Here is a 15,462-nt window from a genome sequence, read left to right as displayed (position 1 = left end):
AAAAGACATACTCAGGGATGACACCACAGGGATGGAGGGAACTGGAGATGCAGAAACTAGGGTGATCATGACCTACAATACGGAGTCTGATGGCATCAGACATATCTTGTCAAGAAATTGGAACACACTTAAAAATGACAACAGCATAGGACACACTTTCAAGGACAGACCTAATATCACATACAGGCGAGGAAGAAACCTTAGGGACATACTAGTACCTAGTGACATCACTTTGACACAAGACAGAGGTATTCAGAACCTCAGAGGTTTCTTCCCATGTGGTCACTGCAAAGCTTGTTCGGCTAGTACATCACGCAAAACATACGAACAAGGTCACAATCAGAGAGCAATAACCCAGTTCCTCACATGCAGCACCACATTTGTTATATATGTGATAGAATGCCCATGTGGACTATACTATATAGGCAGTACCACCCTGATGGCCAAGAAAAGGGTACTCGAACACAAGCGGGCCATCACCAACAAAGACCCAAAATACCCAGTGGCGAGACATTTTCAAGAACGACACTATTCTGACTCCTCACTACTGAAATATTTTATTTTGGAACAAGTCCGGTTAGATCACAGAGGGGGCAACAGGACACTCAAACTCAGACAGAGAGAGTCAAAATACATTGTAGATCTCCAAACGAAGGCCCCTGGAGGTATGAACCAAGACGAGGAACTTTCAATACATTTGAAAAAAGAGTAATCCTATACGTTTTTTATTCCGACAGGTTAAAGGGGAAGTCTTGTACAACCTAGGATGTACCTACTTATGTTTTGTTTTGTCTTGATTTCACATGTTTCTCTGACTTGTCAACTAATGTTTATCTCATGTTTTAATTGCAGGAGAGAAGGAAGGCACCTAACCACTACACAGGTGCCTAACCTTTTCTTCGGAGTCACGTCTTCACCTTCACTAAGAGAATTGGGGCACTTGAATTACAACTGGACACTTCATGAGGGGCTCTGAGAGCAAAAGGATAAGTGAATTTTGGTTATTGATTGACCCAGGGCACTTGCTCACTACTGTTTTTTAACTTGTTTTTCAACTTTAAATTGTCACACCGCTTATTCTATCCTTTATGATTTGAGAGACTAGATGTCATGCACTTTATGAGCACTATGCCGGTACTTTTGAGCATGGTTTTACTTCCCCATGCACAGTGTTAGGGTTAACGATGCATTTCGTACAACGAGCATTAGAAGTGACATTGGTCCTTACTAGCCAATTATTGTTCAGTTGTTAGCACTATCACTCACTCTCATATGTGACCTTAACACCTTATGTTTTTTACGCTTGAAATTGGTCCTGTTTCCCACCGTTTAGACTTATCTAGATGCTATTTTTCTGGCTATTTAGCCACGATCTCCTAGCAGAGCGGTTGATTATTACTTCGCAGGGCTTTCGCATTGGCCCAGCGTTCCTAATCACTTAAGACACAGTATTACGATGCTCGCAGTCTACCAGGTATTTACCTCACTGTGAGTCACCTGTGAGATGTTACTGCTTTCCGAGCCGTACACTTTATTGGTTATTTAACCTAAATATAAGTGGAACAGTAGAGGATGTTCTTTGTTCAACTGTACTGTTGGTCTTTCATGCATTTCGGTACTGTGAATCTGTATTGCATTTAGCCATTAACCATGTTTACCATTGCTGACCTTTCCAAGATGGCGGACGCTGTCTTTCACATAGTCCTATTTTGACTCCACTGCCCTCAAGAGTTGTGTCCATTGTATATAGTTGCATAAAGTTATCCATTACACGGTTCCATGTGAGCAAGGCTGCGGACGCAGTCGAAACGCGTTATGGAATAAACCTGGTCACTATTATAACCTGGATGTGTCGTTTACTGACCTGAGAGCGCACGTATCTTTGAACTTTGGTGATAATTTTGCCGGTTGCTTCGCCGGCGTGTACGCCACTTTCCGAGGGGGCCAGCTGTCCGGAAGAAGCGTTCGTGGATTTTGGATATATATATATATATATATATATATACATACACATACATGTACACAAACATAAATATGTAATTACCAAATTGTTATTATTTAAATAGTTTGATACAAATTCAAATGTATTAGAAAATTGTGCATTGTAAAATACTAACTAACAAGAAATAACATATTTCAATCACTCAATCAATTAGCATTTGTAAAGCGCAACACTATCACCCATAGGGGTATCTGGGCACTGTGTCTCCATCAAAGAGCCAGGTGTTGAGTAGACCTGTACCATGAACTCTGCTCATTCACAGAGTTTGCAAGGGAAATCCAACGCTAGACTACCTACCTCTTAGTGCGGGCGGTCGTGGATGCCCTCTACCGCTCGCTTTGAGAAACCTTCTGTTCACGTTGACGAAGCTGACGCTCGAGTAGAACATCTACTCAAGCAGCAGAAATTAACAGCGCCCTCTTGTGCTGTGCATGGTGCCATTTGCTCGAATTTTCATGCATGGGACAAATGCCCAGAGCTAAAAATCAGTGTGACCAGTGCGACCTAACACACTCCACCACTGGCAGAACTCTGATTAGTGTGGCAGAGTTTTTTTATTGCTATGCAGAACTCCGAAAACTTCTACTTGAATTGCCTTCTGAAGTCTACCAGTGAAGGGGCTGTATGGAGTCATAGGGGAAAGCCGTTCCTGCTCTTGGCAGTGATGTAGGCCAAGGAGCAGCCACCGCTGTGGTTGTGACAGATGCAGGGGGTGTGTGCAAGGTTGAGCAAACAGGAGTGCAGTTGTCTAGAGGGTAGGTGGATTTCAGTCGATGGTTGATGTAGACAGGTCCTAGGCCCTGGAAGGTAAGTGTGTGTGAGGATCTTGAACTGGCATCACTTCTAGATTGGGAGCCAGTGAATTTCTCTCAGGTGTGGGGTGATGTAAGCTCATTTAGAGAGGCTCAGGATGAGTCTGACTGCGGAGTTCTGTATGGTCTGGAATCTTCTGAGGAACTGGGTGGAGATGCCGGTGTGGATGGAGTAGCCGTAGTCGAGGCAGATGGTGATGAGGTCCTGAGTAAGGGTCATTCTGGTGTTGGTTGGTGTTAAAAATGGGGGTCTCTAGTTGGCAATGGTTGGCATCTTTGTCCAGGTAGGTAGCCCTCTTCCTAGTCAGGGTAAGGGGGTGCATTTCTAAAATAACCCCTTTTCACCCCCATAGTAGCTTGGCATGAGCAGACAGGCTTATCTCAGAGGCAGAGTGTAAAGCACTTGTGCATGCATAGAGTAATACAATGAAAACACAAATGGACACCACACAATTTTAGAAAAATAAGCAAAACTTTATCTAAACCAACAAGAACAAAAATGACAAAAATCCAATATATTATACTGTAAAACTTGTTACTGTGCAAAATAACCTTTAAATTGCAGGAATAACTTGAAAACACAGTTCCTGCGACTCAGTAGCTCTCTTCTGGGCTACCACAATACTGAACACGACAGAGTCTAACAATTCCATCCAACCGCATTGGTACATATCAGGTAAAGCGTCGACAGTCTCAGAGACAGTACCTTTCTTGTTGTGTCCAATATGCCGATGCGAGTTGGTCGGGGCAACCGTCACAGTTGCAATGTGAGATGGAAGCATTGCAGCGTGCAGTATCCTCACGGCTCGTGCAGGCAGTGGCTTGTTGACAGAGTTGGTGAGACCAAGGCTTGCATTGCAGGGTGAGACTGTGCTCGATGCAGTTCTGGCAGGTCATGGTGCGCCGACTGAGCCGGTTGATATTTGAGTCGGGCAGCGACGGAGTCGATGATTTCTGGGCAGCGTATAGCGAAGTGGTGGGGAGTACGGGGCCCACTGGACTCAGTTCAAGCAGTGGCTTGTTGACGGAGTCGGTGAGACCAGGGTTGCATCATGAAGCAAGGCGGTGCTCTCTGCGGTGCCTTCAGAATACAGAGTCTGCAACAGACTCGTTGACAGAGTCAGCTGCTCTTTTCTTCTGCAGTGACTGAAACCAGCGGATCCAGGGATGGCGCCCAGAAGGACGGTGAGGTCTTTGCTTTTCCTGAGACCTCTTTAACAGGGGGCAAGCTCCACTTCAAGCCCTTGGAGTCACTTTGCAAGCAGGATACACACATAGTTCCTCTCCTTGGCAGAAACAGCCATTGCAGGCCAACTACAGACAGCACACAGCAAAGGAGAGGTACTCCTCCTCCAGTTTCTTCAAGATCTTCTCCTTGGCAGCAGTTCCTCTAGATTTCCAGAAGCAGTCTAAACGTCCGGGGTCTGGACCTCTCTTTTTATACAGTAAAATAATTTGTTCTTTGTGGCAAAGAAGCTCTTTGCCCAGCCAAAACCAGTTTAGTCCCCACTGATGCAGCTTGCTGGCAGGATGTTGGGCCGGCATTGTACTTGGCAGACCGGGCCCATTCAGGTGTGAAAGGAATCTCTTCCCCATACTTTAAATGCAGCCCATCACTATTCAGCCCAGCCCTGACACACTGGAAAAGCAGGACACACCTCAACCCCAGACCCTATCGCTCCAAAACCAGACAGCCAATACACAACCTAGCAGAGGCACACTGGATGGCTACGGAAGAAAATACCTACTTTCTAAAAGTGGTATTTTAAAACCCAGAATGTAAAAATCACCCTCACTAAAAGATGCAACTTAACATTCTGAGTTCAGGCATATCAAACTTTATTCTTCTATCTTGTTCCCAAGGGCAGTTATGCTTAAGTTGTATATCCTATGGTGACAGATAGCCTTACAATAGTGAAAAACAAATATGGCAGTATTTCACTATCAGGACATGACACTCACACAAGGGCACGTCCTGCCTTTTACATACACAGTACCCTACTCACAGCTGTACCTTGGGCCGACCTTAGGGGTGACTAACATGTAAGAAAAGGGAAGTTTAGGGCCTGGCAAGTGGGTGCACTGGCCAGGTTGACATCGCAGTACCAGACTGCTCCCAGGTGGCTTATATGGGTGCCACAATCAGTGCTGCAAGCCCACTAGCAGCATTTGATTTACAGGCCCTCTGCACACACAGTGCACTACACTAAGCACTGGCTAGTAAATCAAATAAGCCAAATAATGGAAACACCAATCCATAACAATAATTTACACGGGGAGCACTTGCACTTTGGCACTGAATGGCAGTGGCAAAGGGCCCAATGCATCTACACCAGCAAAACAAAGTTCAACAGACAGCAAAAACACAGGAGGCAAAAGCAAAAAATACAGGGGAAACCCACGCCAATGATGCCAGGTCTAACAGTTGGGATCCATCTAAAGATTCTATGGAGCATGAGAAGTCTGTGGAAGCAGGAGGAGGCAACTGTGCTAACTTGTCGTTTCATGGTCAATTGGCAGTCAAGGATGATTCCGAGGTTTAGGCATGATTGGTCAGTGTGGGTGCAGTTCCGAGATCTGCAGGCCACCAGTTGTGTGGTCCCATGCCGAGGTGTTCTTCCCGAAGATCAGTAGTCAAATTATGTTGGAGTTGAGTAGGAGAGGAATTAGATAAACAGGGGTAACCCTATAACCCAAGGAACCTGGGCCTCATCAACATAATATAAACAATGGTTCCAAAGGAAAACAATTAATTTAAATTGCAATAAATCAAACAGCAAAGATAAAAAAACACAGCATTGATAAATCAATCAAATAATCAATATTAAACAATGAATTACAATTCGAAAAACAACAATTTATTCTTTGTATTTTCAGTTGGATATCAACTCATTTGAATATAAACAAAAATGAAAAGGCTGTATATACAATATTTTAGAAAAACGACGCAGTGACAAAGTGAATAAAGTGACTGAGTGCAATAGTGAAAGTGTAAGTATTTACAGTATGTGCACGTGATTATCAATAAAATCAAAGTATACACAAAATACAAAATTTACAAAAAACTTTTTGTTGTAAAGAGTCCTCAACTTCGTTATGGATATAGAATAAACCTTGTAAGACACATGTCCTATCTTTTTATGTTATACACAAGGAATTCCAATTGGTAAGGGACTGTGGAACCGTCAACGTTTCGACCCTATATCAACCAGTCGTTGTAAATAGTCATATCGGGTCTTCTTCAGGACACAGGAGATGTATAACAGCCTAAACAAAATAAATATATATAAGTAAATATCTATGCTGTGTTAAAGGCTTTGAGACAGGGAGAACGAGAGTTTCCCCATACACTCACCTAGATTGCAGGTGATGGGACAGATGTTCACCCAAATGTCGCAGATGCCACTCGTTATCAATCGGAAGGGACTGCCTGGTGACATGTATGCACAGTAATAAGAATATAGTAGAGGCAAGAAATAATTTAAGACATTGAGCCCATAGATAATTAATTACCAGGATCGTAGAGAGTCTTGACTGTAAGGGAGATTCGTCTTAGTCTAATCAATAAATCTCTATTTTCTGTCTTTTTACGCTTCGAATAGCGGGAACTGTTGTGGATTACTACAAATGTAAATCCAAATAAAAATAATCAGAATACTATTCATATGACAATAATTAACACCATTATAGGTTAATAATAACCCACGTGATGGCTCACCTGACTTCAAGGTAGAGACTTTACGTGTACCACTGCAAGCCTACACACAGCCATCAGGACACGAGTTCAACTAAAAATGCATAAGGCAAAACATATTTAGTTCCGCAGATGAGGTCTAGTCTGTTAGAAATTCACTGACCTCGACATTAGGTCATAAAATACAAATGACAAAGTGTGGCTCAATTCACTAAACTAACGAATTATGCTTTGCATCAAAACGATGTATGCGATATCTTCCACACTATCAGGGTGAAAATATCCTCCCCAAATGATGTAGCCTGGTTTTGAATAGATTTATTTACTACCAAAGCCCACCATCCAATTCATAACGCACAATATACAACTGCAGTTCCACGGGCAGCCCATGTCTATCTACTGCAAACGAAGTACTCGATTGGCAGTCTGTTTATCGACAAATAGGCTCACGGCCTACTAAAGACATTAGACCAACTGAACAGTTGTAAAACAAACGATTGAGGCGCCTCCTACCTGATGCTTTCCAGTTATTTCTCTCACTCAAGGGGGGTCCGTCCACTCAAAGCAGCCAGCCCTGGAGACGCGCGTGCAGCAGCTATATTGTTGCTGTCAGAGGACATAGAAACAAGACTGTTGCAGGCCGCTTCAGCTGACCTAAAACACGGCTCTCTCGGAACATGCTAATTCTTAGTGCGCGTCGGATAACAAACACAGTGCCAAGGTGCGGGTGCTCTGTATTTCAACGCAGGATATCTCAATCGTGCAGATATATAGTATTTTGGCAGACGATGCAGGTTATTAACGTTACATAGCTACCCATGTAGAGTGAGTCATTTCAAATTGTACCTTCAGTTCCGAATCTCTAATAAACCTTTCCTTACTTTAAAACAGTTTTTTATCCGAGTTGGACAAACAAGCAGCAATGACATGGGGTACCTTGCCAGAGTCATAACTCAGGAGATATTAACAGTTCTAATTCATAAACATTTATACACAGTGTATCACCTCAGATAATTCACATAGGCCAGTTTGAACAGTGCTTTAAACAGTTCGTGTGAATAAAACATGGCTGTTTGGGAAAATTTTTTTTTCTAAAGATGTTAATATTTCTTCCACATATTGGATACCATCAAGGTGGTTTCACTGGGCACAAAGTGTGTATACCATATATTTGTCTCGAATGAACAGAATGAACAAGACAAGAGGCCATACATAAGTTGAGCAAATTGTAATACAAGAGGTGTTGTCCATATTGGACAAACCTAGATTTGTTCCCTACAACATCTCATTAAGAGAAAAATTGGCCCTTCAGTCCCTTAAGAACAACGAGCAGATAATTATTAAAGCTGCCGATAAAGGGGGTTCAATTGTAATACAAAATCGGAGTGATTACATCAATGAGATCCAAAGACAACTTAATGATCGTGACAGTTATCAACCTATCACAAAGGACCCAACATCTGAAATAAAGATTCTGATAGACTCCCTAGTGACACACGGCCTTGAATTAGGCTTTTTGAGTATCCCAGAGTCCAAATTCCTTTTGAAAACTAATCCTAGAATTCCCACAATTTATACCTTGCCAAAGGTCCATAAGAATCTTGATAAGCCACCAGGACGCCCAATTATATCGGGCTGCGGTTCTTTATTGGAACCTCTTAATCAATACATCGATTATTTTTTACAACCATTTGTGACTGCAACTAAATCTTATGTTCGGGATTCAACACAAATGATTCAGTTCATAGAGGATTATCCTTTCGACAAGGAGAGACACCTGTTAGTAACTTTAGACGTGTCCTCCTTGTACACGAGCATTCCTCAGCATGAGGCACTTGCTGTGGTGCAAGAGGTACTCAATACAAGACCTACTCCCCACAGAGTCCCCACGGAATTTTTAATAGCTATGCTGGACATTGCAATGACAAAAAACGAGTTTGTTTTCCAGAATCAATACTTTTTCCAATGCAAGGGCGTTGCTATGGGTGCGAGCTATGCGCCGTCCCTGGCAAATCTCTACATGGACAATTTTGAGTGGGATTATTTGTATGATGAGAATAACCAGTACAGAGACAGCATCGATATGTGGAAAAGATATATAGATGATGTCTTTATGATCTGGACCGGTACAACTACGACCTTGACGTCATTTTTTGAATGGCTAAACGAAAGATCCAACGATATAAAATTCACAATGAGTGAGAACAATGAAGCCATAAGTTTTTTAGACCTCAATGTGAAAACGATGGATGGGGTACTGTATACTGGGCTCTATAGAAAACCCATTTAGAGAAATGCTCTTCTCAGATACAATTCCAACCATCCCCGCAGTCTCCGCGATAATCTGCCCTACGGGCAGTTTCTCAGACTGCGTCGTAACTGTACTCAGAGAATAGATTATTTTGCTGAAGCAACAGTTCTAACACATTGACTAAGGAACAGAGGCTCCCAGTACTCTTCTGAAACGGGCCAAAAAGAGAGCGTGGTAGTGTCCACGAGAGACTCTACTAGAGACCAAAAAAAGTGAAAAAGTGAATGACAGACTGGTATGTGTTACCACCTTTAACCCAGACAGCCAAGCAATCAAGAAAACAATAGTCAAATATTGGAACTTGGTAGCCACAGAAATTGGGACTTCTGAATTACCATTGTTTGCTTTTAAACGTGGCAAGAGTATAAAAGATGCTGTAGTTAATGCCTACCTTCAGAGTCCCCCTATACCAGACTTACGTTCACAATTATCATTACCACCGATCTTGGGTCACAAAAAATGTGGCAATTGTAAAGCCTGTGTGTCCACGATAGAAGGCCCGGTATTTGTTTTTGGTACAAAAAGTTATACACGACCTGCATTCACTAACTGCAATAGTAACAACGTAATTTATGTAATATATTGCCCATGCGATAAAATCTATGTAGGGCAAACTACACAAAAAAAAAAGTGCAGAATTTTACAACACATGAGCAGGATCAAATGTAAAACACAAGGGGCACCTTTGGTGGATCATTTTCTCTGTTCCAACCATTTACCTGATAGTATGAGATGGACAATAATTGAGAGGGTGCGGCTGCATCCGAGAGGTGGTAACATTCATTCCATTCTCAACTATAAGGAGTGTAGATGGATCCACTCTCTGGACTCTGTAAAGACAGGGCTAAACAAAAATGAGGAGACCAATAAACAACTAGGCATGTTATGCTTTGGATAAGTAGAGATACATTTGAAACTTTGCCTGTCTGAGATAAGTTTGTTTTTCTCTTATACTTATGTATGGCCTCTTGTCTTGTTCATTCTGTTCATTCGAGACAAATATATGGTATACACACTTTGTGCCCAGTGAAACCACCTTGATGGTATCCAATATGTGGAAGAAATATTAACATCTTTAGAATTTTTTTTCCCAAACAGCCATGTTTTATTCACACGAACTGTTTAAAGCACTGTTCAAACTGGCCTATGTGAATTATCTGAGTTGATACACTGTGTCTTAATGATTATGAATTAGAACTGTTAATATCTCCTGAGTTATGACTCTGGCAAGGTACCCCATGTCATTGCTGGTTGTTTGTCCAACTCGGATAAAAAACTGTTTTAAAGTAAGGAAAGGTTTATTAGAGATTCGGAACTGAAGGTACAATTTGAAATGACTCACTCTACATGGGTAGCTATGTAATGTTAATAACCTGCATCGTCTGCCAAAATACTATATATCTGCACGATTGAGATATCCTGCGTTGAAATACAGAGTACCCGCACCTTGGCACTGTGTTTGTTATCCTACGCGCACTAAGAATTAGCATGTTCCGAGAGAGCCGTGTTTTAGGTCAGCTGACGCGGCCTGCAACAGTCTTGTTTCTATGTCCTCTGACAGCAACAATATAGCTGCTGCACGCGCGTCTCCCGGGCTGGCTGCTTTGAGTGGACGGACCCCCCTTGAGTGAGAGAAATAACTGGAAAGCATCAGGTAGGAAGCGCCTCAATCGTTTGTTTTACAACTGTTCAGTTGGTCTAATGTCTTTAGTAGGCCGTGAGCCTATTTGTCGATAAACAGACTGCCAATCGAGTACTTCGTTTGCAGTAGATAGACATGGGCTGCCCGTGGAACTGCAGTTGTATATTGTGCGTTATGAATTGGATGGTGGGCTTTGGTAGTAAATAAATCTATTCAAAACCAGGCTACATCATTTGGGGAGGATATTTTCACCCTGATAGTGTGGAAGATATCGCATACATCGTTTTGATGCAAAGCATAATTCGTTAGTTTAGTGAATTGAGCCACACTTTGTCATTTGTATTTTATGACCTAATGTCGAGGTCAGTGAATTTCTAACAGACTAGACCTCATCTGCGGAACTAAATATGTTTTGCCTTATGCATTTTTAGTTGAACTCGTGTCCTGATGGCTGTGTGTAGGCTTGCAGTGGTACACGTAAAGTCTCTACCTTGAAGTCAGGTGAGCCATCACGTGGGTTATTATTAACCTATAATGGTGTTAATTATTGTCATATGAATAGTATTCTGATTATTTTTATTTGGATTTACATTTGTAGTAATCCACAACAGTTCCCGCTATTCGAAGCGTAAAAAGACAGAAAATAGAGATTTATTGATTAGACTAAGATGAATCTCCCTTACAGTCAAGACTCTCTACGATCCTGGTAATTAATTATCTATGGTGTCAATGTCTTAAATTATTTCTTGCCTCTACTATATTCTTATTACTGTGATTACATGTCACCAGGCAGTCCCTTCCGATTGATAACGAGTGGCATCTGCGACATTTGGGTGAACATCTGTCCCATCACCTGCAATCTAGGTGAGTGTATGGGGAAACTCTCGTTCTCCCTGTCTCAAAGCCTTTAACACAGCATAGATATTTACTTATATATATTTATTTTGTTTAGGCTGTTATACACCTCCTATGTCCTGAAGAAGACCCGATATGACTATTTACAACGACTGGTTGATATAGGGTCGAAACGTTGACGGTTCCACAGTCCCTTACCAATTGGAATTCCTTGTGTATAACATAAAAAGATAGGACATGTGTCTTACAAGGTTTATTCTATATCCATAACGAAGTTGAGGACTCTTTACAACAAAAAGTTTTTTGTAAATTTTGTATTTTGTGTATACTTTGATTTTATTGATAATCACGTGCATATACTGTAAATACTTACACTTTCACTATTGCACTCAGTCACTTTATTCACTTTGTCACTGCGTCGTTTTTCTAAAATATTGTATATACAGCCTTTTCATTTTTGTTTATATTCAAATGAGTTGATATCCAACTGAAAATACAAAGAATAAATTGTTGTTTTTCGAATTGTAATTCATTGTTTAATATTGATTATTTGATTGATTTATCAATGCTGTGTTTTTTGATCTTTGCTGTTTGATTTATTGCAATTTAAATTAATTGTTTCCCTTTGGAACCATTGTTTATATTATGTTGTGGAGTTGAGTTGGAGGCAGTTGTCACTCATCCATTTGTCTACGTTGGTCATTGTATTGCAGAAGTTAGCTTTGGTGTTTGAGGGGTCCTCGGTGACTGAGGGTAGAGGAAAAATATGCTTTTTAAATATTAAAAACAAAAACCCTAAAAAAAATCAATATGTGTCAAAAAATATTTTAATCAATTATTATATTGTATATAAAAAATAAATAATTTAAATTATTATTAATTAATTAATAATGTCACAGTTTATTTATTTCTTATGCAAACTACATCATATTTACTTAATATTCTATATAAACAATACAAACAGTATTTCTATTTAATATGACCGCTATATACAATTAAAATAAATTAAAAATAATTTTAAACTAATTATATTTACAAAAAGAAATCCTAATTTTAAATTACATTTATAAAAATTTGTTTTTAAATAATAATATTTTATCCCCTTTTCCTCTAGAAGCTATAGATCCCACACTAAAATGTCAACATTTGTACAAACCTTTATCATAATTGTATATTTTTTTTTAAATGTGTCCTAAGTATTCAAAAAACACAACAATTAAAAAATGAAAGATAATATAATGGGAAAAATCCAAAATTTACATTTAGTTTATATAAACAAACATTCTGAACATTAATTAAGTAGTTATAAATCTCCCCACAACTTTCTCCTACAAACTCTGCTACTAAAATATTAAAAATCATAATTATATGATTATAAATGTTACACAAATCTATTCACCAATACTGTTAAAAAATTAAAAACTGAAATAAAAAACATGCAAAATAGGGCACATAACTTAAAAACACATACAATTACAAAAAACATAGTTAAAACATAATTGACTAAAATGATATTATTAAAAACAATATTTTTGGAATTGATATATAATATACCAAATAAACACATAAAATAATATTATCACCTGATTTGCATATGACCATGTCTGAACTGGGTTGGCAGAGTGGGCTAAAGAACGGTGATGGATCAAACCCAGATCTGTTGACTGGGTGTGAGTGTTTGATTGGTTGTGATGCTCCGTCCATCACCACCCCCTCTTGTACCGCTTTGTTCGGCATAAGTTGGCAGGGTATGCTCAGACGTGAGTCCCTTGCTCACTTTGCCACTGGATTCAAGCAAGCCTGGCTAAAGACGGCTGAAATGCCAGAAACCGGTCCTAGGAAGCTTGTTTCCGGTCCAGGGAAGACATGGCTTGGCAGTTCGGGCTGGACTGTTCCCATGAGGCACAGGGTCAGACTGATTTGCATATGGCCATGTCTGAACTGGGGTGGCAGAGTGGGCTAAAGAACGGTGATGGATCAAACCCAGATCTGTTGACTGGGTGTGAGTGTTTGATTGGTTCTGATGCTCCGTCCATCACCACCCCCTTTTGTACCGCTTTGTTCGCCATAATTTGGCAGGGCATGCTCAGACGTGAGTCCCTTGCTCACTTTGCCACTGGATTCAAGTAAGCCTGGCTGAAGACGGCTGAAATGCCAGAAACCGGTCCTAGGAAGCTTGTTTGCGGTCCAGGGAAGACATGGCTTGGTAGTTCGGGCTGGACTGTTCCCATGAGGCACAGGGTCAGACTGATTTGCATATGGCCATGTCTGAACTGGGGTGGCAGAGTGGGCTAAAGAACGGTGATGGATCAAACCCAGATCTGTTGACTGGGTGTGAGTGTTTGATTGGTTCTGATGCTCCGTCCATCACCACCCCCTTTTGTACCGCTTTGTTCGCCATAAGTTGGCAGGGTATGCTCAGACGTGAGTCCCTTGCTCACTTTGCCACTGGATTCAAGCAAGCCTGGCTGAAGACGGCTGAAATGCCAGAAACCGGTCCTAGGAAGCTTGTTTCCGGTCCAGGGAAGACATGGCTTGGCAGTTTTGGGCTGGACTGTTCCCATGAGGCACAGGGTCAGACTGATTTGCATATGGCCATGTCTGACCTGGGGTGGCAGAGTGGGCTAAAGAACGGTGATGGATCAAACCCAGATCTGTTGACTGGGTGTGAGTGTTTGATTGGTTCTGATGCTCGGTCCATCACCACCCCCTTTTGTACCGCTTTGTTCGCCATAAGTTGGCAGGGTATGCTCAGACGTGAGTCCCTTGCTCACTTTGCGACTGGATTCAAGCAAGCCTGGCTGAAGACGGCTGAAATGCCAGAAACCGGTCCTAGGAAGCTTGTTTCCGGTCCAGGGAAGACATGGCTTGACAGTTCGGGCTGGACTGTTCCCATGAGGCACAGGGTCAGACTGATTTGCATATGGCCATGTCTGAACTGGGGTGGCAGAGTGGGCTAAAGAACGGTGATGGATCAAACCCAGATCTGTTGACTGGGTGTGAGTGTTTGATTGGTTCTGATGCTCCGTCCATCACCACCCCCTTTTGTACCGCTTTGTTCGCCATAAGTTGGCAGGGTATGCTCAGACGTGAGTCACTTGCTCACTTTTCCACTGGATTCAAGCAAGCCTGGCTGAAGACGGCTGAAATGCCAGAAACCGGTCCTAGGAAGCTTGTTTCCGATCCAGGGAAGACATGGCTTGGCAGTTCGGGCTGGACTGTTCCCATGAGGCACAGGGTCAGACTGATTTGCATATGGCCATGTCTCAACTGGGGTGGCAGAGTGGGCTAAAGAACGGTGATGGATCAAACCCAGATCTGTTGACTGGGTGTGAGTGTTTGATTGGTTCTGATGCTCCGTCCATCACCACCCCCTTTTGTACCGCTTTGTTCACCATAAGTTGGCAGGGTATGCTCAGACGTGAGTCCCTTGCTCACTTTGCCACTGGATTCAAGCAAGCCTGGCTGAAGACGGCTGAAATGCCAGAAGCCAGTCCTAGGAAGCTTGTTTCTGGTCCAGGGAAGACATGGCTTGGCAGTTCGGGCTGGACTGTTCCCATGAGGCACAGGGTCAGACTGATTTGCATATGGCCATGTCTGAACTGGGGTGGCAGAGTGGGCTAAAGAACGGTGATGGATCAAACCCAGATCTGTTGACTGGGTGTGAGTGTTTGATTGGTTCCAATGCTCCGTCAATCACCACCCCCTTTTGTACCGCTTTATTCGCCATAAGTTGGCAGGGTATGCTCAGACGTGAGCCCCTTGCTCACTTTGCCACTGGATTCAAGCAAGCCTGGCTGAAGACGGCTGAAATGCCAGAAACCGGCAAAATGCGATGTAGCGCGCGCAAAGGAATTTGTTTTATCAATTTAAATGTGTACTTACATCCGTTGATCCATATTCCGGTGTTAACATTTCCCCACCCTGCCCCTCCCCCGCCCCGCCTCACTGCCCCACCGAACTCCCTCCACGAGCCGCTACTGACAGAAACACTCATCACCAGTGCTCCTCATCATGCGCAGCATTCTGTAAGACGTTCTTGAATGCCAGATACAGTATTTCATATAAGTGATAGGCTAGTGAGAGCGCGTCTCTTTAAACTGGAAGTTTGCCTCACAGGCAGTCTCCCTCAAGACACTGTCCAAA

Source organism: Triturus cristatus, chromosome 2_2 (assembly GCF_964204655.1).
Source record: "Triturus cristatus chromosome 2_2, aTriCri1.1, whole genome shotgun sequence".
In the NCBI taxonomy this organism is placed as follows: Eukaryota; Metazoa; Chordata; class Amphibia; order Caudata; family Salamandridae; genus Triturus; species Triturus cristatus.
This window is presented reverse-complemented; position numbering follows the sequence as displayed.